The sequence below is a fragment of the Falco peregrinus genome, chromosome 3, assembly GCF_023634155.1.
Source record: "Falco peregrinus isolate bFalPer1 chromosome 3, bFalPer1.pri, whole genome shotgun sequence".
In the NCBI taxonomy this organism is placed as follows: domain Eukaryota; kingdom Metazoa; phylum Chordata; class Aves; order Falconiformes; family Falconidae; genus Falco; species Falco peregrinus.
This window is the reverse complement of record NC_073723.1, coordinates 38,491,755-38,517,581: the sequence shown is the minus strand read 5'-3', so window position 1 is coordinate 38,517,581 and position 25,827 is coordinate 38,491,755. Positions and strand designations below refer to the sequence as shown.

Genomic DNA, 25,827 nt, shown 5'->3' with positions numbered 1-25,827 from the left:
TATATGTACTTCATTAGTACAACGTCTTGTAAATCAGATCTACTTTTACCAACTTTCATGGTCTGTGCTGCTTTTACCACCGATACCAAGCAAAGTGGTAAAAAAGCAAAGTCAGCTCCAGGAGACTTCTTTTTATTAGGAACTTCCTGGAGCTCCTAATGCTCATGAAAAGTCTGACATACTTTCTACATAAGTATATGCTCACATATGTATATGTGAGCAAGAGTATGATGAAGTATTTCCTAACAGGAGAGCTTCAGAAAGCACCCACAAGCTATTAAATACTGCTATACAATCTAGGGCATATATTTTTGATGCATTAAATGCCTAGGTAAAATTGAAATGAAAAGTAGGCCCATGGGAGTTTTACTTTACTCTGTATCTGAACAAAGACCAAGAACTGAGGAAATAGACACACATTCTCTAAGTTACAAAGACACTGAAGTCAAACCCAGAGGCAATATATATGAAGGGATCTTCTCCACTTTACTGTTAAAATTCACGGCTCATGTATACATGCATACTTGTCCTGTTTACACACTTCCTACGAATTATTCTGTGAATGGACTTGCTTCTTGCCATTTTTTCTTATTTTTCAAATTAGTGTACAGCTGGCCACATATTTACCATTTGGCCACTTGATCTAAGTGTGTGCAAGCCACTGTTTAATCCCCCCAAAAAATAGCTTTCTGTAAAGCTATTTGTTAATTGTAACACACTTTCTACTGAGAAGTGTCACTGCAGCAAACTCAAACAGGTAAGCAGAGATACAGCTAGGTCAACAGAATTCCGTATCTACACTAGCCTCAGTTGATACGTGAGAAAAATACATTTTCCTTTCCCAACACTTACGACACAGCTAGCTCAGAATCATCCTATGATCATGTAATAGTTCTGAATCTTTCTTTCTTTTCCTTTGTGATTTCCATCTGATGAGTCTCTAGTGTATAGTTAATATTTCTGGCTTTTTTTTCCCATTAAAACTTCATCCCAGTCCTGTGATTTTACTCCTCACCCAGTTAGTATGTTATTCAGAACATCCTGTAGATCGATAGTGTTTCTTAACCAAATTTAATTCATTTCTACTTACTTGCCAAGACTACTACGGCAATGCTAAATAAAATCAAATCCAAGATCACTCTTTCTGAAATGCTACCCCTGATTTTTCTCCAGGATGATATCTTGCCTTAAGAGGACAACTTTTTGCCATCCCTCGTATTCTTTTACTCGTACACTATACCTGCCTCACACCTATCCCTATATTCTGTACCTTATCAAATGAGTTCCATAGTAAAAGCATCCCTGAATTTCAAGGTTACATGCTACCACCAACTACCTCATGTAAATGAAATTTCCTATGTCCGTTCTCATTTCTTAAATACTGGTACTGTCTGACAATTTCCAGGAATAGGCTTACAAAATTTTCTTGAGATTTCATACCATATTTTTTCCATTACATTTAGATGGAGATTTACTCCTCTGACTTGAACACCCTCTTTTAATTTCACTGTGAAAACACTAACATCCATTTTTAGACATTCATTCATTCACCTCTACCCTTTACTACAGCCAGCAATTATCAGGAAAGCAAACTACTCCATTTGAGGGACAGAGCCTAGATTTTTCACCCTATCCTCACTAAGAAAGACTCAACCTTCTTTATATTTTTACAAGTGATGCACTTTTTACTATTTATTATTATTTATTTTCACAAGCTAATCTAATTTGAATGTCGGCAAATCTCACCCCACCCTTGCTATTTCTAACCTCTAAGACACAATTTTCTCTTCATTTGTTGGTTGACAGCCTAACTCTAACATTTTGTTTGAAGTCACTCCCTTTGCACTTGTCTGGAGTTCTTCTCACTTATTAAAGAAATTTCCAAGCCTTCCCCATACTCAGCTCTTCAATTGATTTCACTAACTAGTTCCTTCCATTTCCCCGGCAGAGTACCTTTTTATGGTTGAAATGCTTAGATTTCAATCAGTTTGAATTTATATTTGCATTTATTTTAAACTATTGAATCCATGATTAATAAATTTAAGATTATATTCTCTGAGCAAAACAGGGTCTCTGAATGTTGCTAAATATGATGCACACCTATATGTTTTTCTACTAAGATAAAATTCTAAACGTCTCACCTGTGTCCTTCCTTTTTTTTTTTTTAATTATGTATATGGAATAGTGCTAATCAAAATTCTTAGGCCAGGAGCATTTACTTCTCTTAACTCTGGAATTTAGTGCTACCAAAGAAATAATAATAATTTAATAATTTTTTTTTTAAATTTGCACTTTTTGCATAGATCAAGGATTTTCTAGCACATTAATCATTTAATGGATTGTGTTAGGAGTTGCTGAACCATGTAACCCAACAGAAGAGAGGCTGCCATGTCTCCATTTTCCTAGGTCTAGTCAGTAGCAAGTCTGAGCACATATTCGAAAAAGGCACACACACACAGTGTATGTATACACAAATATATATACACATATAAATATGCACATGGCCAACCACACAGATCAACATAGACACAAACCTTCAAGCAAACACAGATGGCATGAATGGTGTAGTCCTGTCCTCCTCTCTGGCATGCATCCCTATGACTTGAGGTGTGACTCTTGCTGCTGGCACTTACTACCCCATACACACACATGCAGTGAGAACAGGGAGTACTCTTACCGAGTAAGTCAGAAACACAGTTTAGGAAGAAGACAGAAGAGACTGTGCTGACCAGGCACAGGGCATAGCCAGACAAGAGTACTGACCAGCAGCCTGTTTACACAGGGCTAGCCCTATTTACCTCCTCATCCCACTGTTTCTCACACTGGCTTGTTCCCATATCACCTTGATCCCTTCCCTTCCTCAACTTTTCTTCCCCCCAATAAGCCTTGTACAATCCCCAAACGCTCTTCCTATTATGCGTTCAACAACATGTCCTGTACCCTTGGGCAGTAACCCCCTCAATCTGTGAGGCGACAGACACACAGAGCTTTTTGGTTGACTGCTGGGTGTGTGGCCCCCGTCCCCTGGGAGGGGCTTCAGGGGGTCCCTTTCTCCTCTGACCTGGTTATTGGAGCTCCCCCACCTGTCCACATGCCCCTGAGCTCCTCTGTGTATGTGGAGATAAGCCTTTAATCACCTAACCTAACACACTGTAAACAGAGATTAAATACCACTGCTGAAATGCTGCCAGTGCTGTGCATCCAGGTCTGCAATGCCAATCAACAGAAGAGGTTCCAGGCAGGGAGTAAACAGGAGCAGCCCAAAATTAGTGCAACTGTAGGACTGCACAGGCAGGAATCAAATCAAAGACACTGGCACAGTTTGAAGCCTTACCATAAACACTACAAAAATAAACACAATGACTTTCCAAAAAGGAACTCAGGCTCTGAGGGTTTATATTTCATCTCAGAGACAGAAACTAAGATCCTTACCTTAACAGACATTACCCTCCCCTTTCCTGCTTTCCTCCAACACTACAGGCGACCTTCCCATCCATGCCCAGGCCACTGTAGCAGCCTTTCTCCCGTTTCAGACCCCATCACCATGGAAAATACCAAAGTTTCCAACTCGGGTCTACTCCAAAATCTTGCTCAGGCACCACTGGCCTACCCAGTCAACAGAGCAGGTGCAACACCTTGGAAACACCTCTGCTCACAGCATCTGAGTTTTCCCAGGTTGTCCAGCAGGATTTTTCTTGAACAGACACAACCCTGCCTTGCCTGTGAAATACGAAGAGCTCTCAGAGGACAACGATTTGGCGACAGGCTTTATCTATCTGATCGGGCCTGCCTGGTGTTATTTATGCAGCAGCATAGCTGTGCTCGTCCTGCACACGGGATGGGTTCATGGGATTGTAAACTGTGACAGGAATCCAGCCTTCTTTATGAGCCTGTCAGTTACCCAGCGCATGCACAGCGCTCTGTGAGTAACAAAAATAGACATGCTGCCTTCTGGTGGACCTTAAAAATATCAGGACGCCCTTGGTAAGGGAAAAGTGTGTCCTGGTGACCTTGAACGCCGTGCCTTTCCCATGGTCTCCCCTCCCAGGCACAGAGCAAGAGCCACCGGCAAAGAAACTCCCCCCCCCCCCCCCAACCCTGGAACAGCTGCATTTTTCAGGGCGACATGCTGCGGAGGGCTTGCCCGCCCCGAGGCCGGGAGGGGAGGGGGAGAGCTGGGCGCCCACACACCAGCACGGAGCTTTACAGCGGATTTTCCTTCATAACAGACCCCCACCCCCGGGGGGAGGCTCTCCTCTGACTCCGGCCTTGCGGCGCCGCGGGACCCGGCCGGCCCCCCCGTTCCTCGCCGCTTAGCCCGATACGCCCAGGTGGTGCAGGGCGGCCAGGCCTCGGTCCGGGACACCGGGACGGCGGTTGGCGCTGGCCGTACGCCACGGGCCGTTGAGCGGCAGCACCGCGCTGCCCGCTGAGGGGACTCCCGGGAGGGGAAGGCTGGCGCGGGGCGGAGCGGCCCATCACGCTGCTGCGCCCAGGGAGAGACCCCCCGGCCCGCAGCCGCGCCGCCGCGGGACTGTGCCGCCCCTCGCGGCCTCCCGGGCAGCAGGGTACGTGTAGAGCAGCGGGAGCGCCGGTCCCTGCGGCGAGAGCGGAGCGCCAGGGCCCTGCGGGGCTCGGCCGGGCGGGCGGCGGGGCCGTCCCCCCCTCCGCGGCGGGAGCGGAGTGCGGCGGCCCGGGGAGGGGGCGGGGAGGATGACTTCATGCCGCCGGAGCGCCGTGAATTTAGTAGCAGCAGCTGCCGCCGCGGCCGGCGGCGGGATGTGGGGGTGAGGTGACAGCGGGAGCCGCCGCCGGCTGAGGGAGGGGCAGCGCCGGGCATCCCGCTCCGCCGAGCCCAGGGGCTCTGGGCCGCCACAAGCAGCCGCTGCGGGAGGGAGGGAGGAAGATGCGCTGAGCCGGTCACTGGAAAGGTGAGCGGGAGCTGCCGCGGGCGTGTGCGGGGGCAGGCGGCGAGCGCTGCGGTGCTGACCGGCTGGGGGGCCGCGACGTTGCCGCCTTCAGCCGCCCGCCCCGGCTCGCCCGGCCGCCGGGGCCGCTGCCCGCCCGCTGCGAGCGCGGGCAAGGCCGAGCTGGGGAGGCAGCCGCCGTGCTGCCTGCGCGCAGGCAGGCTCTGGAGCCGTGCTGGGGCATGTAGCTGCCTTCTCCTGCGGTTCCCTCCTAAAGCAGAAGGGCTGCCCTCCAGGAGCGCCACGGCGTTGCGTTTTATCTCATATTGCCAGGATGTGCAGTGGCTCGGCGCCAGCGCTCCGCTCAGGGCCGGGCTGCTGGCTCTGCGCCGGCTGGAGGGGTTCGCCGCCGCGGCGGGGCCGTTCGCCTGTGGCGTAGCGCAGGCCGGGCGCCAGCGCGGGAAGGAGCGCGGCGACAGGTGCGGGACCGCGCTCCCGCGGCCCTCTTGCTCCACCCGGCCCGATGTGCGTCCCTCAGGTGGCGGGGAAGACATCTTAGGGCAGACGGGTTTCGAGGAACGGAAGCAAAAAAGCATGTCGTCTCCTTCGCGTTTCTGGATTTGGAAGTCGCTTTGCAGAAAACTGAAGGGAATGTAGAAGTTGGAGGACCAGCCCTTATACCAGAATGGATTCTGTTGACTTTTTTGGGGGACTTCTGTGTCTGTGTGTTTTCCCTTTTTCCGTTTTTATCATCTAGCACAAGGTTTGGGGCAAACAAAATAGCAGCAAAGTTCAAATGCCTTTTTGTGCTAAATGAAAGAATTAGTAAGTTGCTCTTCCACCATATCACCTGTAGAAGTGGAAAAATTAGTACTTGCAGCATTGTAGCTTGGCCATTGACATTGCACATTGTTTGTGGTATGTACACAGGTCTTAACATTAGAGGAATGGTCTTTTGAAATTGAGTAGAAGGGAAGAATCTGCCTGGCCTATGTCCCTGTCTAATACGCTGGTGATGTTTGGGTCTGTTTTTCTAGAGCAGAACAAAGAAAAAGGTTGTTTTAAAGCAGGCATGTCAATACAGGAGGCTAGGGTTGGCATGCAGAGGCAGATCATTAGAACAAGCACTATTTGCGTGTAGTAATGGTTAACGGCTCTATGTGGTTTGGATTGGAAGCAAAAACTGGTTGTGCCTTTATAAGAAAAGGATAGGGTATTAATGTGTCTTTAATGAAAAAGGAAGCAGGATATTGGAAGCTGAAGGTTATTTTATTCAGTGTCTTATTTGCTTATATGTTCGTCTTAAAGGATCCTGTTATCCCATACATTCACAGAGCAGCTCATGTAGTTGTGGGATCCCCAGTTGCGGTTGAAGCCTCTGGTCATGGTGCTAGAGCAATAGAAGTAATACTTGAGGAGGTAACTAGCAGCTGTCTGGCCTGTTGTCATTATTTATGGGAAGATTTTTAATTCATTTATTTGCCTCAGTACTGTTGCTGGGGATACAGAAGGCAAATGATGGCTACAGAGGCAGGAAATGTGTATAAAAGACAACTGAGGCTTCACAAGGCTGAAACAGTGAGTGGTGAATTGCAGTGTCAGGAATCAGTTCAACAGACAGATCTTTGCTCATTAACTATGAGCCTATATAAGCTTGTTCCTTTTAAGCGCTCTAGGGCACATCCTATGTATTCATTTCAAGCTAGAAAAAAAATCTCTTCTATCAAACCTGTATCTTTTCTCTACCAAAGATTTACTTTGTTCCTGTAAAACACATGGGAGTGTGAGGTAGGACATCTCTACCACTGTTTTTTCCCTCCTAGAAGAGAGCGTGACTGGATGTCTCCGCAGTTGCAACGTTGTAGTCATTTGCTGATTTCTCCTCCAATTGCCTTTGCCTGGAAAAAGAAACCATGTAGCTGACTTCAGATACTTCTCAAATTAGTCCACCCATTTTATATAAAGTAAATTTCTTCACTGAAGACTGCATCAGGTAATTGTCTCCCATTCTACTGTTGCAAATACAGGGTAGTATCAACAACTAATGTTGATGCAATGTTAGCCCAGTAAAGTTAGCTGTTTGGGCTTCCTGGCAAACCTAAATAATGTTTCAAAAGACTGTTGGTTAACAGTTTTTAAAACAAGGTAGTGGCAGGGGTAAAGGAGGAGTTGACCAAGAGCCATGCATTATCATAGATACAACTGTACCCCTGATCGGTTTGACACTGAAAACTTGAATTGCTTTTGTTTTTATCTTATCTGTCCTCCAAAGATAGATGGTATAGTCATGTAAAATGCAGGACATGTGCACGTGTCCATAGAAAAAAGTATATATCTAATTATCAGTGTGAATTTAATTCAATGGAATAACTGATGTAAATCCACTTCCTGCAGACTTCTCTCTCAGAACTCCTCTTCCTCCTGTTACAGTAACTTCCATACCTCTGCCAGGCAAAGTGTCTTTATTGTGGTTAATCTGGGGCAACAGCCCCGCTGACTGGAGGAACAGCCTAGTTGGCCAGCTGGTTGAAGCCAGACAGACTGGGTAGCAGCTGAGATTTAGTTGCCTTTTCCTCAGAGGGTCTGCTATTTTGGAACTCTTCATCTGGGTTACTACTTCAAATTTATAAGAGCTTAATTATATTTGAGAATTCTAGACTGCAGTCAGCCTTTGAACCGTCAGGTTAATTTGACCAAATTTATGAGTGGGGGCCAGATGGGTATATTTGCGTAAGGCTTGTTTCCTTAGGAGAACAAACTGGAAAACCCAGTAACCTTGAATGCACTTAAAGTTGCAGAGATTTGATTTCACTTGTGGTCCTTTCCAAGGGTTGAAACAAAACAGTTCAGTTAAATATATTTTCTATTATTATGAGAATGTTTAAAGTTGATGTTTCTAAGCGCTGGTTGAACTAGCTGAAACAACCACATTCCAGAGCAAGCATGTAATTTTTCAGTTTTGTTGTTACTAGGTTTTGAGTTGGAGTGTTTTCCCTAAATTAAGAATTCCTTAAAGGAAGGCTTGAGCAGGGTGTGAGTGGACAGATATTATACAGTGAACTTAAAACTATGTACTTCAGCATGTGCAAACAATCAAGAGTATTTTAGCAGTAGTGACACCATTTTTTCCTTCTGAAGAGCAAGTGTATTGACACTTTCCAAATGCATGGCCTTTATGTGCAGTAGCTAATATTTCTAGGCAAGAAAATTTCTGAGAAATAAATGCCAGGCATAAACTTAAATTTCGGCTCCTACTATCAAATGGATTTCATGTTGGACTCTTTCGTTATTGTTACTAGAAGATCTTTGTGTGAGTGGCCAGTCAACTGCAAAGGTAGCAATTGTTAAGGAGAACTAAGGGTTTTATCCATTTATAATGTATTAGTGGTGAGAACAAGACAGGCATTGAGTATCTTTTTATCTTGAATTCAATCTAATCAAGTAAGTCAGCACTACAACCAAAGTAATGAGCCCCTGAGTTGAATACCTGAAGTCTGGAGATAGAAGGGCAGAGTTCAAGTATGCTTCCTGCAAAAGCAAGCTGATTTAAGCCCTCCTCTTGAAGAGGACTGCATGTGACAGCAACACAAGCATGAACCCATTTATATGTATTAGTTTCATGATGCATTGAGAGACTAGTTTCAAGACAGTCATCATATTGTATATTCTTACAAAATGACTGTATTAAAACATGATAAAAGAAAGGATCTGATTCTTCAAGAACTGTAAGCTAATAGTATATTTCCCTGTCTTTAAATATGAACATATCAAAGGAGAAAGTAACACAAAATGGACCGTCTCATAGGAGAATTGCTGCAACTATCCCAGCGAAGTGACAGATCAAATAATTCCATTTTTTTTCCTTTAATTTTTATGGTAGAACCAATAAGATATGATAGTGGGTTTTGTCCTCCCTAACATACTGATGGTACGCTGCATTTCTGCATTGCTGCGGTGGTAAAATAATTCCAGGGTATCTCTGCCCTTCTTCCCTGGGTGAACCAATCACAAAGCGTGAACTCCGCAGAAGAGCTGTAGTGGAAGAATTTCCAGTCAGCCAGGGTGTAGTTCTCTCTAGTATAATATGTTTTGTTTTCTGACCTTTATTAAAATTTTAAAATTGGCTACTTTGCCCATGAGTCCTGTAAAGCCAAAGAACAGCAATTTAACCTGCCTTGTGTTCAGAAGTACTTTAAAGCGACTGGTAGGTCTTTGCACAGTTATGCATCCCTTTATGCACTCATGTCCCAGTGATTCATCAGATGTGATAGGCAAATAGGTCTAATTCCAACATGCAATTTTTGTTTCGCTGACTACTTTTTTTGTCACATCTTTGTTCTAGCAACTATTCCAAAGGTATATCAAAGTTATATTGGCAGCTGTTAACTAGCCTGTAAAATGTGCTGCAGCTTTAATGAGATCATATACATCTTAATATATCTATATAATTATATATATTATATAATATATATATATTTGCTAACTATTCACTCATTTGCCTTCTACCTCCTACAGAATTTCCACTTACACATATGGTGAGCACATAACTGTGGTGAAACGATCTCACCACCTGTTGTTTTAAAATAGCACAGATGCTTATTAATGGTCCTTCCATGATACTGTTTATAGTACATGTTAAACCTCACTGAAAATACTGTGGATCATATTGGTAAGGGATATTATTACTCCAGGAACAGCCTTAAATTGGTTCTTGTTGAGCATCTCTACTTGTTGATTGTTTGTAGATAGGAGAGAGGTAAACTTCATAGGAGAGTCAAAGCTATGATGCTTAGTGAGAAAGCTGTCAGTGAATCCTGTATAAGGTGTTCCGTGAAAATGGCTGCTGCTGTTTGGATAGCTGATCAACCTGAAGAACCTGAAAAAGTATGAGTGCATAGATTCTTTACACTCAGAAGTCTTGAGCTCAGTTGATGTGAACTCCTTGAGGCCAAGGCTCAAAAGCAGTTTTCTCACACTTCAAAGCAAGGGAAAGTAAATAATAGCAGAAATTGAACCTTGATCAAGTGTGCCTCCTAGTACTTTTCTTTTTTTTTTTTTTTAATGGAAAACTCAGTTTTAAAATGACTAAACTAAATTTAAGTAAACAAATGTTCTATTAGTTACTGGGGGTTTTTGTCCAATTTAAAGAGTGATTTGGATTCTCAGCTTTGCTTTCGAAGGATTTCTAGAGTTCTGCCTAATATTTCTGGACTGTAACTCTGGATTTGTCTTCAAGTTATTTTTGTTTTTTTTGTCTACCCTGGTCAAAGTAGAAATTAAAAATGTATTTCTACTTTGAAATAGTCTGTCCACAAGTGGACCAAGAAAAACAAAGACAAATTATTGATGTTAAGTGGCAGTTCACTATCATTGTCACTTCACTGACATGTAAATTTAAAAGGGCAATCAGGATAAACAGACTCCACTACTTCTAAACTTCCCAAGTGCTTCCATGAAGCTGAGAAAGTTCTTGATATCTGCCTGTTGCTATTGAATTCTAAGAAAACACTATTATACACTGCAAAAAATACATAACAAAAAAAGGAATGAAAGATGTGTCTTATTTAAGTTTTTAAGTTTAGCAAAAGCTCTTAGGAGCATTTTTTTGTGATTTTTTTTTTAATGAAATACGTGTAGAGACTTTATAATTTTTTCCTGTGGTCCATGGAAAGTGTCATTGGTCAGTTTTGTTTAGTGTAGCTAGTAAGTTAAAAAAGTATTTGCTTGCACTGGAATGATGACTGTCAGATGCCTATTAAAACTGTACAGAATGGACAAAACCCTCTTATTCAGAAAAGATATGTGGCATATTGCAGATGTAGCCTGTAAGAATATAATCTGCTATTAAAATAAAACCACTGGTGAAATTCCAGTAAAGGAAGCTTAGAGAAATAATGCATAAATTAAATGGAGTCATCATCTGTTAATAGAGTCTCCCAGTGTTTGGTGCTCTGCATTGCTTAGGAGTTCCCTGAGCATAATGTTTGCGCAATTATGTTTAATTGCAGGGGGCATTGTGTCCTCACTGAATGTGTTCGGTTGATCTTATTTATATTCTCAGCCTCCACTGTACCTTTGGCAGTTATATGATTCAGTGTATGTGGAGCACATGTCTCTTTGTTTTGCCTTAAAATTTGTTGCCTAATGATTTAATTGGGCACCCTTTTAATTGTCATCATGTGAGAAATCTTAAACAACTGTTTCCTTTTCAGTTTCTCACAGGTCATGATTTCACATATGTATCACATTCTCTTTTTCTTCAACAACAGAGTTGTCTTGGTCTACTTACTCTTTCTGTATATATAGACTCTGTTCCATGTCTAATCCATTCTTTGCCACTTTTTTATATACTTCCTACAAATTTTTCTGATGTGCAATGGTCAGAACTTAGGAACTCGGTTTAGTAGTATTATGATTTCTATTTCTCTTCCATTAGTTTCCCAGGTTTCTTACTATGCATGTTTTTTCCAGTTACTAATTACATGTTTCATTTGGGCTGATCTGTTGTGTCCCTGTAAGGTTAATTTTCATTGTAGGATCAGTACAATAATGTGTTTGTATGACTGGAATGAACTGGTGTCATTAGCAGGAGACATAAATGTTGATAGCTGGGTATAAAAAAAATGTGTAATTTAAATAGAAGAAAGACCAAACTATAGTATGTAGCTTTATAGATCAAGAGGGATTCAGTCATAAACCCTTCCTTTGTTTTGTGTTACTCTTGTTTTAAAATAATGGGATGATGGCAGCTTTACTGACTTGGGCTAGTGTTTGTGAGTTCAGACATGGCAAGTAGAAAATAAAAGAGAATAGGATTTGTTAATGTATATAAGAATTGGAGCATGTGAAAAAATTTCAGACTCTAAAAGGCAGGCATAATGTGAAACACTTTGTTTTGTTTTGTTGGGTATTTTTTCTAATAGAAACAACAAAACAAACAAAAACCTCAACCCTAAAAACAGACTGCTGCATTTTGAGTAACTGTTACTTGTAAGGTCTCATGGGGTCAAATCGTGATAAGAGATGTGAGTGGAGCATGCATGAATATAGAAGCTGTGTGACTTGAGAAAGAGGCATAGTTTATCAAAATTGATTACAGCATGCCTTAAAAGCCTAAGGAAACCACAGCTTTTTGTCAGTGAGGTAAGCCCATTTTATCATATATTTGTTTATGTACAGGCTGCTAATGTTTACGTTCAGTTCTTAGAAAAACCTTTCCAAGCAAAATATTTATCCTGAGTGGGGGGTCCTCTAAGTTATCCTGAATAGCTAGAGGTGTTGTTGAACACCGTTTTAGTTTTTCTTTTTCTTTTTTTTTTTTTTAATGTTTATTTGCCTACAGGGAGTTCAGGTGTTTATCTGTTGAATAGCAAAGGTAGTAAAGAATTGTATAATAGCACTGTCATTCACTCTTGAATGACAATGTGCAAAAATAATGCCACCACTGCTGCGTGTCCTTTTAGAGTGTAATTTTTGTAACTATACCTAATGTGGTACTACTAGGACCTGACTGGGGCAATGACAATGTTCTCTTTAATTTTACAAAAGCAAACCCACTCATAAATGGTGAAAAACAGATGCAAAGCCTTCACCCGTCCCCAACACACACACAAAGCATCTCCAGAACAAATGAAGTCTGCATGGGTATTTATAGAATATGAACATGATAACCACGCACTCAAAGGAACACAGATACTGTATAAAAAATTTAAGCATGTCACATCACTTCCTCACTGATACTTCGGTATTCATTATATGTTCGTGTAACAATAGATTTTTAATACATAGAAAGCTAATCATGAGGAATGATTTCATTAGCACATAAGGAAGGAATTGCATGAGAGTATTTTGCATGGTATGATACATTACCTAATTGTCACTCTAGAAAAAGATACTTTTCAATTGTACACTCTGCACATTTATACAATTGCCGTACAGCCCAAAGAGCAAGAAGCAGCATTTCTGTTACCCTCTTTTTCTCAGATACTGGGGAAATTTATTATTTACGTAGCACCTTCCATCATGGAAGACCTCAAAACACTTTAAAGCACTTCCATATTCATTGACAACATTTGCAAGTAAGGATGAAAGCTGTTATTTTTGTGTAGCTGATAAGACTGCAGATAAGGGAGTTACTTGTTTATGCTAATCTCTAGAAAAAGTTACTGGTTTCTGATCACTGCTGCAGCACACTGAACCATGCTGTTCCCTTCCAAGCAGAAAATTCCATTTCCTGTCACTTTTGTGCCTCATAGAAGCAATTTTTGAAGGCTGTTCATCCGTTACAGACTGCAGCCCTGCTTCTTAAGCAGTGTTTCTAGTGGGACAACACACTGTGCTGTAAGTCCACTCTTTGTTAGCATTTCTGTTCTTCCATCCTCCTCTAGCCATCTTGGTCTAATTAAGCCATGCATTTTGCAAGTTTTGCAAGTGTATTTTTTTTTTTACTGAATTTTGTCGGTTTATAGTTTGATGTCTCTTGGTAGCACAGTATTTTATAAATATGTGTTCTTAAATACTGTCATATGTTTATTTGTAGACTTAACAGGTTGCATACCTTAAACAAATGCATGTGACTTCTTAAGCAAAGTACAAGTCAGAATCTAGAAAGAAAATTTTAGCACTGTTCAGGGTTCAGCATCCACATGACAGTCTGTCTTCTTGTGGTGGTATGTTGCATTGATTTCCTACTGCAATGGGAGGAAAAAGTGTCAAAAACATTCCAGTTCTCCCCTGCTTTCCAAGCAGTGTAATATGAGCCAATTACTGAACATGGTGTGTTCTTTGAGCCTTAGGCAGCACTTGAGCACCTTGTTTTGGTGTCTAGGCATACTTTGGGCAAGTACGCTCTTATATCCAGCTCCTCCTGAGAGGAGCAGTTGCATGTGTCTCTGCACTTAGTAGTGACGCGTTACATTTTCCTCTCAGGGCTGCTTTTCAGCATCTTCTTTAATAATTCTATTCTTGTATGAATTTTGTTGACAAGTGTGGGGGATTTGGGGGGTTTTTGTTTCTACGGAATGGGTATTGGCAGGATCAAACTTGCAGTCTTCGCTTTAAGGTAAAACAGTGTCTGTGAATACTACTGAGCACTGGAACAGTTTCATATACAACTGTTAAACCATTGCCAAGGATTTTGGCACATTTTTGGCTTGTGTCAACTCATTCTTCTGACCAAGTCCAAAACTTGGTCTGGGAATTGGTATGGGTTAGGTGCTACTTCCTGGGGGGTAATTTGACTGTTGTTTAGAAAATAAATTCTTCTATTGGAAGGTTTTTAGTTTACCTGACTTTCCCTTGATGTAATTGCCATTGAGGTAGGCCAGATTTTCAGTGAATTTATCTGGCTTTTCTCTGTTCAAAGTGATGGAAACAGTGGAAGCTTTCTATGTGTCCTGTGAGAGATGTTCCTTCTGTGACGCTCTTCTTGAACATGTACTAATCACATCTGCTGTTTGTTCTGTTGAAGAAATTTCGGTTTCCCATCCCCCTTTCTGAAGTATTCCTGTCCTGCTCAGAGAGCAGTAATTCTAGTGAAGTGTTCTAATTTATCTCTATTCTCTGAGCACATTTGAAGGCCTTGTCAAAGAAGGCAGATACACAGAAATAATTTGGAGTATCGTGGCTTTCATAGTAACCACTGTAGAGGCTTTCAATAGTTTTACTGTCTACACATGTTAGTTTTATGTTAAGGATGATGGGAAAATCCAAGAGAAGTCATAGTTTAGCACCTCGGTTTTGTTGATTCTCCCTTTGTAGTGGTAATTTATAAAAGTAATTAACATTCTGATAACAGTGGCCAGAATATACTAGGCTTTTATTTTCACCAAGGGTTGTCTCAAGAGATTCATGTCTAAGTAAGGACATAGATATGGACAAGTTGGAAAGGATAACACAAATAGGAGTTAACTGCTACCACAAGAATGGGAGGGTGGATCTAGTGAGGGTCTTTCTTGGTAAGTCAAATACAGAACTTACCAATATTAGTATGGATATACAAATAAGATGGTTTTATGTCAGTTGTTTGTTCAGTGGATAAGTTTTTCCCTCTTCCACACAAAGTGCCTTCTGTGTGGAGCTAATGACTGTGAGACCAGTATAAGGGAGTAGTAGTTCCTTTTATAAAGATTAGTAATAGCAAAATTCCAGTAACCAAAAGTAAAGGTAGCTGTGATCTCTACTCTGAACTTTTCTTCTCCTTTTTCTTTTCTGCATGTGCATGTACTTGGGTAACAGTCAGGTTCTTCTATCTTACAGTTTAAGGATTTCTTTACAAACTAAGGAACAAAGGCTTCTGTGTTGGACTTTGTTTTGTTTTGTTTTTTTCTTTTAGGTTCCCACTTTCCTCCCCAACTAGCCAGCTCATTTAAAGCTAAAATCTTACACTTGGCATGGAGGCTGTTTATATTCAACTCAGCTGATGTATTGCTAAATCAAAAAGTATTCAGGGAAGCATGAAAATATTCAGTAGGATTAAATAGAAAAGCATAAGTGTTTATTCCGTGCAGGAGCAGCCTTTGAAAGCTAAAAAGTAAGCTAAAGAAAGGCATTAATTGTGAGAGGTTAACATGTAAAATGGGAATCAGAAGAGAAGATTCTTCAAATCCTTTCAGCTACTGAAAGCATTGAACCGGAGGTCTTCAGTTTACAAGTGATCAAGTGTAAAGAGAGACAGAAAAGAAGCCTAATAAGGGTAGAGCAAAGAGAAATTGCTGAAGTCGCTATTAGGTACCTCCCCATAATCATTTGTCTGTGAAAAGGGTCTCTTCTTTCTTACCCTGTGGTGTGGTTTTAGACATATTTGATGAAAATTGTTTGTTATTTAAGGTGGTATGGATGACAACTGAGAGTGAGACACAGATGAAGTCAGTATCCATGTGCTTCTATAAATAAAGATTGCATGCAAGGCCTTGCTGAAGGCTGTCTTGTCTGTCAACTGAAAGGGCTAACTAATCACAAGTTTGATCCAAGTCTTCTTCCTTCAAGTGCTTTTGGTTGTTCAAAACCTAACCAAAGCAGAACATAGGTCACTTTCTCTTTGTTTCTCTCCTTCTGTATTTACTGACTGCTTTGAGACCTTCACATAGAACTTAATGAAAACACATTCTGTTTTTTGTAGTCATGCACACAACTATATCTGATAAGAACCAGTTACTCCTGAAGGATCCTTTTTTGTCCTCTAGAAATCCTTTTGTCTCTGAACACAAGAGCAATAACCCAAGACTGGAATAGGCTGTAAAATGCCAAGCAGAGTGCCTCACCATCTGCACTTGAATCGTCCACAGCACACCTACTTGGACTGCACAAGTAAATTTCCTTTCCATGGAAACTGGAATGGTGATGCAGAGAATGGGAATATCTAGGGCTCATCCTGACATTTAATCATGACAAATCTGCAAAGTACTTGTGAAACATACAACTTCAGTGTAACTAGGATCTCTCTTTTTTTGGTTTCGCTAACTGGCATGTTTTGCTGCTTTTTCTACGGGCAAGGTTTTTTTTAGTTTCTTCTCATCTCAAAATGACAGGAGCTACTCTACTACCTGCACCGAGCAATTAGCCCTTTTATTTGCAGGAGCAGCTGCAGCAGGATCTATCAGACAGTATGGCTTAGCCCTAGCCTTCTGATGAAAATACCTGTTTTGGCAAGTGTTTTCTATTTCTGCAGTTGCTTGGAAGAGGATGTGCTTGGTGTTTTCTCATCTGTCTAAAGCAGAAGGAAAAGTACATACACATGTGAGGCTTGTCTCAACATGCAAATGTTCTGCCAAGTGCTTTGAGGGAGCTAAAATAGCTTTACTTCAGATAACTGATTTTGGAAAGAAACTGGTTTACCAACTTGTCATTTATAGTCATCACTATTTGAAGTGCCTTTCTGACAAGATACTTCATGTAATAACTGAAATAATTTTGACTCCCTCATTAAGCTTCTTAGGAGAAGGCATAGGCAAGAAAGAATTTTTATCTCCAAGGGGGACTTTTCTACAAGCCTTTGATGAAGTCCATTTATTTTTGTGGAACTTCTATGGCATCCTTCTTATTTTCTAATGACAATCTGCTAGTCTATTTCTGTTAACTATGCTTGTATAAGCTACCAAAAGAGTGGAATTAGTTTGTCCCACATTGTTGGGTACAACTTGTTCCAAAACAGCCAACAATGCCACTCAAATTTAAATTAAACCTTTCAGCATTCCTTCTTCCATGTTCCTGTACTCTTCACTCAAATATTTTGGAATAGCAGGGGAATTACAGCAGTCAAAAGAAAGCTAATATATATCCTTTAATAAAAAGGATAAATATAGTGACTTAGTTACTGAGGTCTATTGATCTGTTATGAGTCCCAGGCAAAACAGTTGAAAGTGTGATATACTTTTCACTTATAGCTTTGAAGGACAGGATTATAATTAATGCAAACCACTGATGATTAATGGAAAAGAAAGGTCCTGTCAGAGACTCTGACATGCTGGATTTATATAGTTTGGAGGTTACAAGTTTTGCTAAAGGAAATAGGCTTAATAGTGTGTTTGACTCAATGAAAACTGAAGTTAATGAGATTTCATGCCTGCCAACTGAAACACCTTTTGTATGTTACCTGCCAGGTTTGCTAGTCAGTTCCAAATGCCAAGCAACATGGTCATAGATAGTCACAGCAAAACATGTGTTGAGTTCATACCTACATCTTACCCACTGGAACTGTTTTGTACCTGTCATATAGATAGGTGTGATGAATGTTTTTCCCAACAAAATCGTGGTAGTGTTTAGATCAGTACTGGCCCAGACTGTAAGCAGCTGCTTCTGAGTTCGCTGTGAAAAGGTTTCTAAAAGATGGAGTAGTTACAAGAGTTTTACCTGCTCAGAAAATGCCAAAAATCTTGTGACAAGTATCTATCTGACAAAGAGTATCTGGTATTCCCTTTCTTGCTCAATCTCTGCAATGGTCTGCAATACTTGTGGGTGTTCTCTTACCTTCCTCTGTCCTCCCTGACCTCCCCACACACCAAGAAAGGCAAGGGTGAAGTTTTTCCTATAGTTGAAAGTAGAAATGGAATCCAGAAGTGCTCTAAAGAGCTGTGAGTTTCTGGAAAACTACATGATTTCATGCAGTTTCCATATTTTGCCAATGGAAAAATTTGTTTTCCTATTGATAACTTACCTTGACACATAAACATTCAGTCTTTCTCCTAAAATAAAACTTTGAAACCAAAGAAATGCAAATTAAATTTACTTGTTCAAAAGAATTGGTAGTCAGAACGTTGTTTATATGTAGCAAATTTGTTAACAGTACCCTGGAATACCTCTTCATAAGGCTCTTAGATTAATTCAAAGACAGGACAAAGAGGATTAAGGGTTCTACCATGCCATCTTAAAGACCTTTCTGACTAGTGCTTTTTTGGCTGTTTATATGCAAGGCATCTGTCTTCATGTTCACTGCAAATTTATGTGTGAAATCCACTGAAATGATCACTTTCTTGCTGGAAGACTATGAAACTGTTGAAACACTGAAACTGGGCATTCCTGTTTCTTTCCATATGACTCATCACTTTTGTTTGCCTCATTTAAATGAGGCAAAACCTCATTCATTCCTTGTGATTACACTGTGGGTCTTGGTTCTTTCTACTTTGTTTGTATTGGACAATATGAACTTTGTCTTTTTGCATTTTGAACTTCGGTACATACTGTTCTCCATTACAGCTCCTTTTTCCATCTACAACAGGGTAAGGTTCTTCCAGAAATCAGCATGTTGCCTGATAATCGAGAAGGGAGGTTTAATGTGACATTTTCTTCCCTACTTCTCTTGTGGTAGATATAATGAAGACTTGACTGCTGTGAAAACAGAAGACTGCCAGCTGTGCCATGTGCATGTTACCTAGTAGCATTAAAAGAATATCTTGTATAAGTTTCAGTCAGAGGATGCTTTCAAGTTAATGTCTTTCAAGTTAATTATTGAAAATGACATGAGAAACACAAGGTGAAGAAATGCAAAAAGAGGCCACCTACTGTAATGAGTAAGATCTTTTGAGGAGTCTCTGAGAAGCAGCTTTTAAATATAAAACAACAACAAAAAAACCCCACTCTAATTTATAAACCACTTGTTTTTCAATGCTGTGGCCAGAACTCCATGTGTGACTTGCCTTTGTAGTATCCTTTGTCTTCAGCCTCTAGCAGTTCCATCTCACTCTGTTCTTGTACCACTCCCCTTTCTTTTTGTTTTCTCTCAAAGGACAGATGTGAAAGTCAGCTCTGTGCTCTGGACCATATGTCTGAGTGGTTGCTTCATACTATACATCTGTTGGGTTTTTTCCTAGTTTATTTACAAATTCATGGTTTAAAAACAAACTCAGAGGCTTTAAAAGTTCATAATTGCAATATATTGATGAGGAAACATCACTGCGAAAATGCATTATGATATCACTTTTTCCAGATGCTGCTAACAGATAGAATTTCTTACTGCTTTTTTATTTTACTACTTCAAAAATTGATTTAAAACTAAGATCTTATCTCAATGACTGCCTGCCCTGTGTATTCCTAAGGCTTTCTCCTGTGTGCCCATTTATAATGGAAATCATCATTCTGCCTCCTGTAGTATGGTACCCAGCTTCTAGATAAGGTATGCATATAAGACTTTATTAGATACAATATGTATATGTGTTAGTAGCAAAGTACATAGCAGTGTTTCTCTTTCGGCTGTCATCAAGCTCAAGGCCAAAGAATGTGTGTTCTTGCAAATCTAGAAGTTAAATATGCAAATCTTCATTTTCTCTTGAGAAATTAAGTATTTTTGACTGTATGGATAGAATCTGATGAGAATTCAACCAGTGAAAATTCTCCAGTAAAGTTAATTAAAGCTGGTATCCTGAGAATGCTCTGCATTAATTTTGTATCAGATTATACTTCTACTTTCTGCAACATTAATTAATCAAATCTTATTGGTTACTTAATCTGTAGCACTATTTTGAGCTTAAAAAATATCAAGGGACGTGTTCCTAATTGAATATTCGTATCTGGGGATGGGAGGAGTAGATATTGGTCCCCGTCTCCAAAGGGGAAATAGACTGAAGTCTGAGCAGGGGGGAGAGAAAGAAGGAAAGGGTGGCTTGTCCCTCAGGACAAGAAATAGCAGCAGAAGGCAGGCAGGAAAGTAATTAACAGGTCTTTCTCCAGAAGAAAAGGTGATCTTTACTGTGCCCAATTACAAAGACTTTAATTTAAAACACGCTGTCTCAATTGCACAGATGGATCTTTCAGTGCCTGGTTCATGCAAGGTTTAGGCCTGTGAGCAGCTATCTAGGTAGTCTTTACCTGAGATCACAAGCTGAGAGGACAGATTGCCTTGTGAAGAGTCAGAACTCTCATCCTTTGGATTAGTGTTGTGAATTAATCCTTTGTAGATTAATGGCTCTGGCCTGTAATGTTAACATCTTGATTTGTACCAGGATACGAAGGAGTATCAACTTTAGACTAAACCTGAACTGTTTTCCTCCAGCAATTAGAGCTAAAATCTGATTTTATAAGCTCTGTGCAGATGTGTGATTAAAAGGAAAATATTTGGTTACTTGTATTATATATGTTAGGAACAAGCAAGTCTAGAGTAGGCTAAACTAATGTCAGGGAATCATCTTGGCAAGACTCCGCTGTGTAAGTTGAGGACTGTATTTCACCTACGACATGGTGATAGTGACAACTTTTTAAACTCACTCATCATGGATTAGACAATGTTTCTGTCAACCAGTACCCTCTGTTTCTACAGTGCTTTTAATGAGACTGGGCTCTTGAGCCAAGAAAATATCTGGGAACTACACATACCTTTTAGGAGACTGAATTCAAGACTCTAATCTTTCCAGTTACTTAAAAGCTATAAGCATCTAGAACTGCTGGCCAGACTTTTTATGCACATACTGTCTGTCACCTAAGACTGTTTATGGTATGGTAACTAGAACTCTCTGATCCTAAACTCACTGACAATGAGGCAGCAATGTGCCATTGCAATCATTTGAACCACTGGGTATGAAAGGGGTATTGACACACCAGCTCAGGTTTAGTGGAGGCTACCAAAGCCAATATGAGGCTGGAGCACATGATGTATGAGCAGGGACTGGGGGAAATGTATTTGTTGAGTATGGAGAAGATGCTACAAGGAGATAAAACGGTACTCCGTAAGGAGGAGTTATGGAAATGATGTAGACTTTTTCTTGGAGGTGTACAACAAAAGGGTAGGTGGCAATGGTCACTAGTTGCAATGAGAGAAATTCTGACTACATGAAAGGGAAATCTTTCACTGCGAGAATGGTTTAGCACTGGTACAGGTTCTCCAAAGTGCCTGGGGAACCTCTGTCCTTGTGAAAGATTCAAAATTTATCTGGAGTCCCTGAGTAACCAGACTGAAGTTTGAAGGTAGCCTAGCTTTGAGCAGGTGGTTGTTGGACTTGATGGCCTCCAGATGTCACTTCCAGCCAAAGTTTTTTCTATGATTCAGTGGGATTTGTTGACTTACTAGCTGTGCCTATACAGACCTATCAGTCCTGACTCAAGTCCTGAGTTGAGCTTAATACCTTCTGTGTAGAGCTAGGGAAGAAGAGAATCTCATTGCTCATCTTCCACATAATAGTCTCATGTCAAGGAAGGAGGAGACCTTGACTGCAGACTTTCCTGAACCTCAGAAAACCTGAACCCCTGTCCAAGCAGAGGACAGAACCACAGTATTAAAAGTATGTTGAAACTGGTTCATTGTGTACAAGCACAACTTCTGTCCTTCTGGTCCTGTGCCGTTTTGCAGAGAAGAGGATGCCCAACTCTGTAGTCTTATGATTTGTATGCTAAAAAATAGGAAGCCTCCATTTCTGGATCACGAGCCTGGATTACTTCGTTTTAATTGACTCTGGAGTGAAATATGTGAGCGGTTCTGAAAGTCCTTCTAGCTCTCGGTGTTATGTACAAGACAAGCTTCTCTGTCACTCAGTGCTTATTTCACCAGAATAAGCTAATCTAAGATCATGCAAGAGACAGAGCTTCAGTTAGACCTGCCCCACAGAAAGTGTCCAAATTCAGCAGAACAATACTCAGGTGCCTAGACAATATGGTTCTCAAACTTCCACTTGAGGAACTGAGCTATGCCAAGCTGGTATTCCACTGAACCTGTAAGACATGAGCACAGTGTTCTTTGTGAAGAAGTGTCTTCTGTTTTCCTTATGCTGCTACGTGAAATGAAATTCTAACTAAGACAATGAGATGCAAACAAAATAAGCAATTTCATATTTAGGTGTTAATGATTTTGTCATTGTTTAATGTACCTTACTCTGGTGCAGAAAAACACAGATATGTGGCAACAGGCACTGAAAACTAAACTTACCCTTCTATCAAATCCACCCACGTAGAAGGTATTCAAGGAAAACTCCTATCACATGGTGCAATCTGAAGCAAACCTGGGAAGTAAATTTATTTAAATTAATAACTGTATATCATTCAAACTATACTGGTGTGGGACAAGAAACTACAGAAATCAAGCGGAATGTAGAAGTTCACAGCTTTTGCTGGCTTTGGTGTTGGATGTTTTAAAAATGTCAGTGTTGCAAACACTGTACTCTAGGAGACTTTGTAGCTTCCTCTTCTGAAACATATTCATTTTCAACAACTGCCAAGTCTTTCTGCGCAGGCTTGTTAAGGAAAGCTGGTGAAAAATATTTGCTCTGGAGAGGAAAAATAACTTTTTTTTTCCTGAGAATCAGAAAAGAAGGTATATTTGCCAGTATTGTTCCTAGTGTCACAACATGAAGTAATCACTTTATATAAAGCACAGTCTGTCTAATCATCCTGCACTATAATAGTTTATACTTTGCTTATAAATATTTAAAATTCTTACTTTCTTGTAACAAAACTAGCATAGGATTGTAGCTGCTAAATTCTATGCCAATCTGTTTGGTGTTAACTGTGATCAATACAATATTTTTAAGACTTCTTCACAGCCAATAGAAATAGCCTTGCAACATAGCATTTTTTTGCTGTTTTAAGGAAAAAGATGTTTAGCCTTGTAGTATACGGAGAGTAATTTTCCTAGTGAAGCGTGTGAGTTGACTTAAAGCTACTTATTCTTCTAGATGTACCTCATCAGCCTTTTGTTTCTAAGAAAAAAACTTCTCTTTATGCATTATCAGGCATGGTTCTGCCTCTGGAGCTCCTTTGCCCTGTCACTGTTTTTTGGAGTGCCAAAGATCAATAGGAAAAATGCAGAAGAAAGAACCTAGTACGAAGCTGAATGGAGGCAAAATTGTCTGAGTCATAAAGTTTAGCTCTGAAATTATTGATGTGTCCAAACAACTGAAAAATGTAATGCTGTGGACCTTCAGAAAAACTTTATATGGTTAACATTAGAGCTCACTGGAGTATTTGATTTCATGCTTAATAATCAGACTAAAACAGTTTACCTTTGTTGACAACATTATCACCATCTGTACTTCATCAAATTAGAGTGGTAGTTTGTTTTGCTTAACTTATCTGGGTTGTTGGGGGTTTTTTTGTGTGGTGATCTTTTTGTTTCTTTAAGTTATTTGACTGGAAAGTTGAAACTGTTTCAGATAAGCTTCATTGGATAAGAAGCTTTGGTGTGTGTGTGAGTGGGAGAGGTGTGCTTGTGTTTTTACGGGGAGTGTGGGAGTTTTGTTTGTTTGTTTTTAAAAAACAAACCAACCCCCTTCTTTCTGCTTATATTCCTAAGGAGAATATGTTGTCTGCCTTTTTCTATACTACTATTATTCACATGAGGATGGTATGGCTCTTCATTTTAATCCTGTCTTCAAACAATATCCTCTTTGAATTGTCAGACTTGGAGAATCTGCACAGCATTCGATATATGTTCTCTGCAGTCCAGTTGTATGTTTTTCAAGAAAAAAAAAATATCTTCTCTATCTTTTTGTGGGGGAAATTTGATTAAGTTTGGTTTTACTCACTGTTGAACCCATTAGCTTTGGTAGTCCTTTAAATGGCATACTGAGGTATGCCAAACAGGAGAACAATTTACTTTAAAATAGCTTTAATGGACCTAAGAATCCTCATGTTATGTAATGTGATGTATGTGGAGTTTCAGGCAAATAGCCAAATTCCCATTGACTTTACAGATAAGTTTGCCTCGTTTGGCATACAAGTCAAATGGCTAAAAAATCTGTAGTGATTCCCAGAAAACATCTTGGCACATGTAGATCATTGCTGTCTGGATACAAATGTGCTATTGCAATAATGACATCGTGCAAAATAGCTCTGTGGAAATGAGGGAACACATGTCAAGACATGGATTCAGCAGTGCTTCACACAGAGTTGAAGTGCCTAGCATGTGTGAGTTTTCAACCAAAGGTCAGCTCTTGGGGAAATAGTTTTCTATTTCAATTAGCCCTCCAGATTTTTGATTATTCTTTTCCTTTCAGTGTTTCCCATGTTTAAACTTTTTTAAAAGTTTGTATTTAACAGTTAATAATAGAATTAAATATTTTAAGTCTTGATTTATCTTTATATATGAATAATCTCTGTAGGGGGTTGAGCAAGAAGAGTGGCAAAATACAAAAGGGGGGAATATCGCTTGATTCTGAAAATCTTGCTTAAAGATGTTCCTGACAAAGCGTTAACAAGCACATTGCTTAGGAGGAGGAGCTTTTTAGAAAGCCTTAGAACAGAAAGACACTGAGGCTGAGCAGGGTATAGTTAAGATCTCTCTCATCTGAATGTTATTTCACTCAGACTGTGCTGAAAAGCTTTTCTGAAATGAAGATACCTCTTCTCTTTCTGTTTTTAGTTCAGCTGTGACTTCATTGGAGTCTGTGGTGAAAACAAATATAGAATATTATCTGTTATGCAATTATCAGTACTGTTTGAAAATACTGGTGCTGTTTTTGTTGGCTCATGATGAGGAGGCTGTAGGTATAAGGTATGTAGTAGCAATGGAAAATTTTAAGGGAAGGATAGAAAAGATAATTTTTGGTGGTTGGGATGGCAAATCTAAAAGATATTGCAATAAAAGTTAAAATTTACTTACAAAGATTGGTATGAAGCACATGTTCAGTGAAGATTTTAATCCAATGTAAACAGTCATATTGGAGAATGTAGGCATTAACTGCTGAGTATTAGAAAGAAAAATGTCTTTGTCTTTCCCCCCCAACCTTTCTTCCCTTAATGTTCTTTACAGTATGGGTAGATTTCTGACTCTGCTGAAATAAACGTGTTTTTTTCATCAACTTCAGGTCTTGAAGTTTGCGCTGCATCCTCAAATTTCTAGTGTCCTACATTTCAATAATGTATTAAGTAAAATTTTCAGAAGTGATAAGAGGCTTGGGTTTGCTGGTTTCTTTCTGTACTTATCCCAAGATACTTTTTAAAAAGGTTGGTTCTTACTAATTTCTGAAGCATGATGTCCTTTGTGGTATCTCAGGTTGGTCAACTGAAGCTGAAAATGAGTGTCTACTTGGTATGTCACTTGCATATGAGCACATCTTTTTGCCTGTGGTTCTTCTCTGTTACTTTTTAAACAAGCTAATCCATGCTTAGGGTAAATCCACAAACAAACATGTCACCTCTTGCAACATGCTTGCATCCTTACTATTTGCTCTTCTGGAAGGCATTAATTCAACTGAATAATGCGGTGTGATCTTGAAAAAATTCATTATTTTCTTTATAAGGCAAATGCTTTCTTGGAAGTAGTCTATAGGCTTGAAATGCTGGTATATACTCCTCTTCTACCTTTCTTGGTACAGAAACCTAAAAATGCCAAAGCTAATCTCATGTTTAATTATTTAAAATAACAGAGAAAAGATTCCTTGCCCTGTGTTATGCAAAAGAAGGGCTTCAGTCTTGGGGAAAAGCACATTGCTTCTGCTGTCTAAAAGTCATGGCTAAGTGATCGTGATCTTTGAGAGCACTGAGATTTTCTTGGTCTGTGATG

The 25,827-nt window shown here is 40.1% G+C and overlaps 1 protein-coding gene across 3 annotated transcripts in view; it reads left to right on the top strand.

The window, feature by feature from the left end:
• The first annotated feature begins 4,443 nt into the window (after positions 1-4,443).
• The window catches only part of PKIA (cAMP-dependent protein kinase inhibitor alpha), a 44,284-nt gene continuing 22,900 nt past the window's right edge, over positions 4,444-25,827 (top strand). Inside the window, exons 1-2 of one of the 3 annotated variants that reach the window (XM_055800260.1) lie at positions 4,705-4,931; positions 6,731-6,900. The gene's annotated coding sequence lies outside the window, so the exon portion shown is untranslated. Of the gene's footprint in view, positions 4,569-4,704; positions 4,932-6,730; positions 6,901-25,827 lie in introns of those variants that run through there. The other 2 variants (XM_055800259.1, XM_055800261.1) reach the window with 2 other exon arrangements.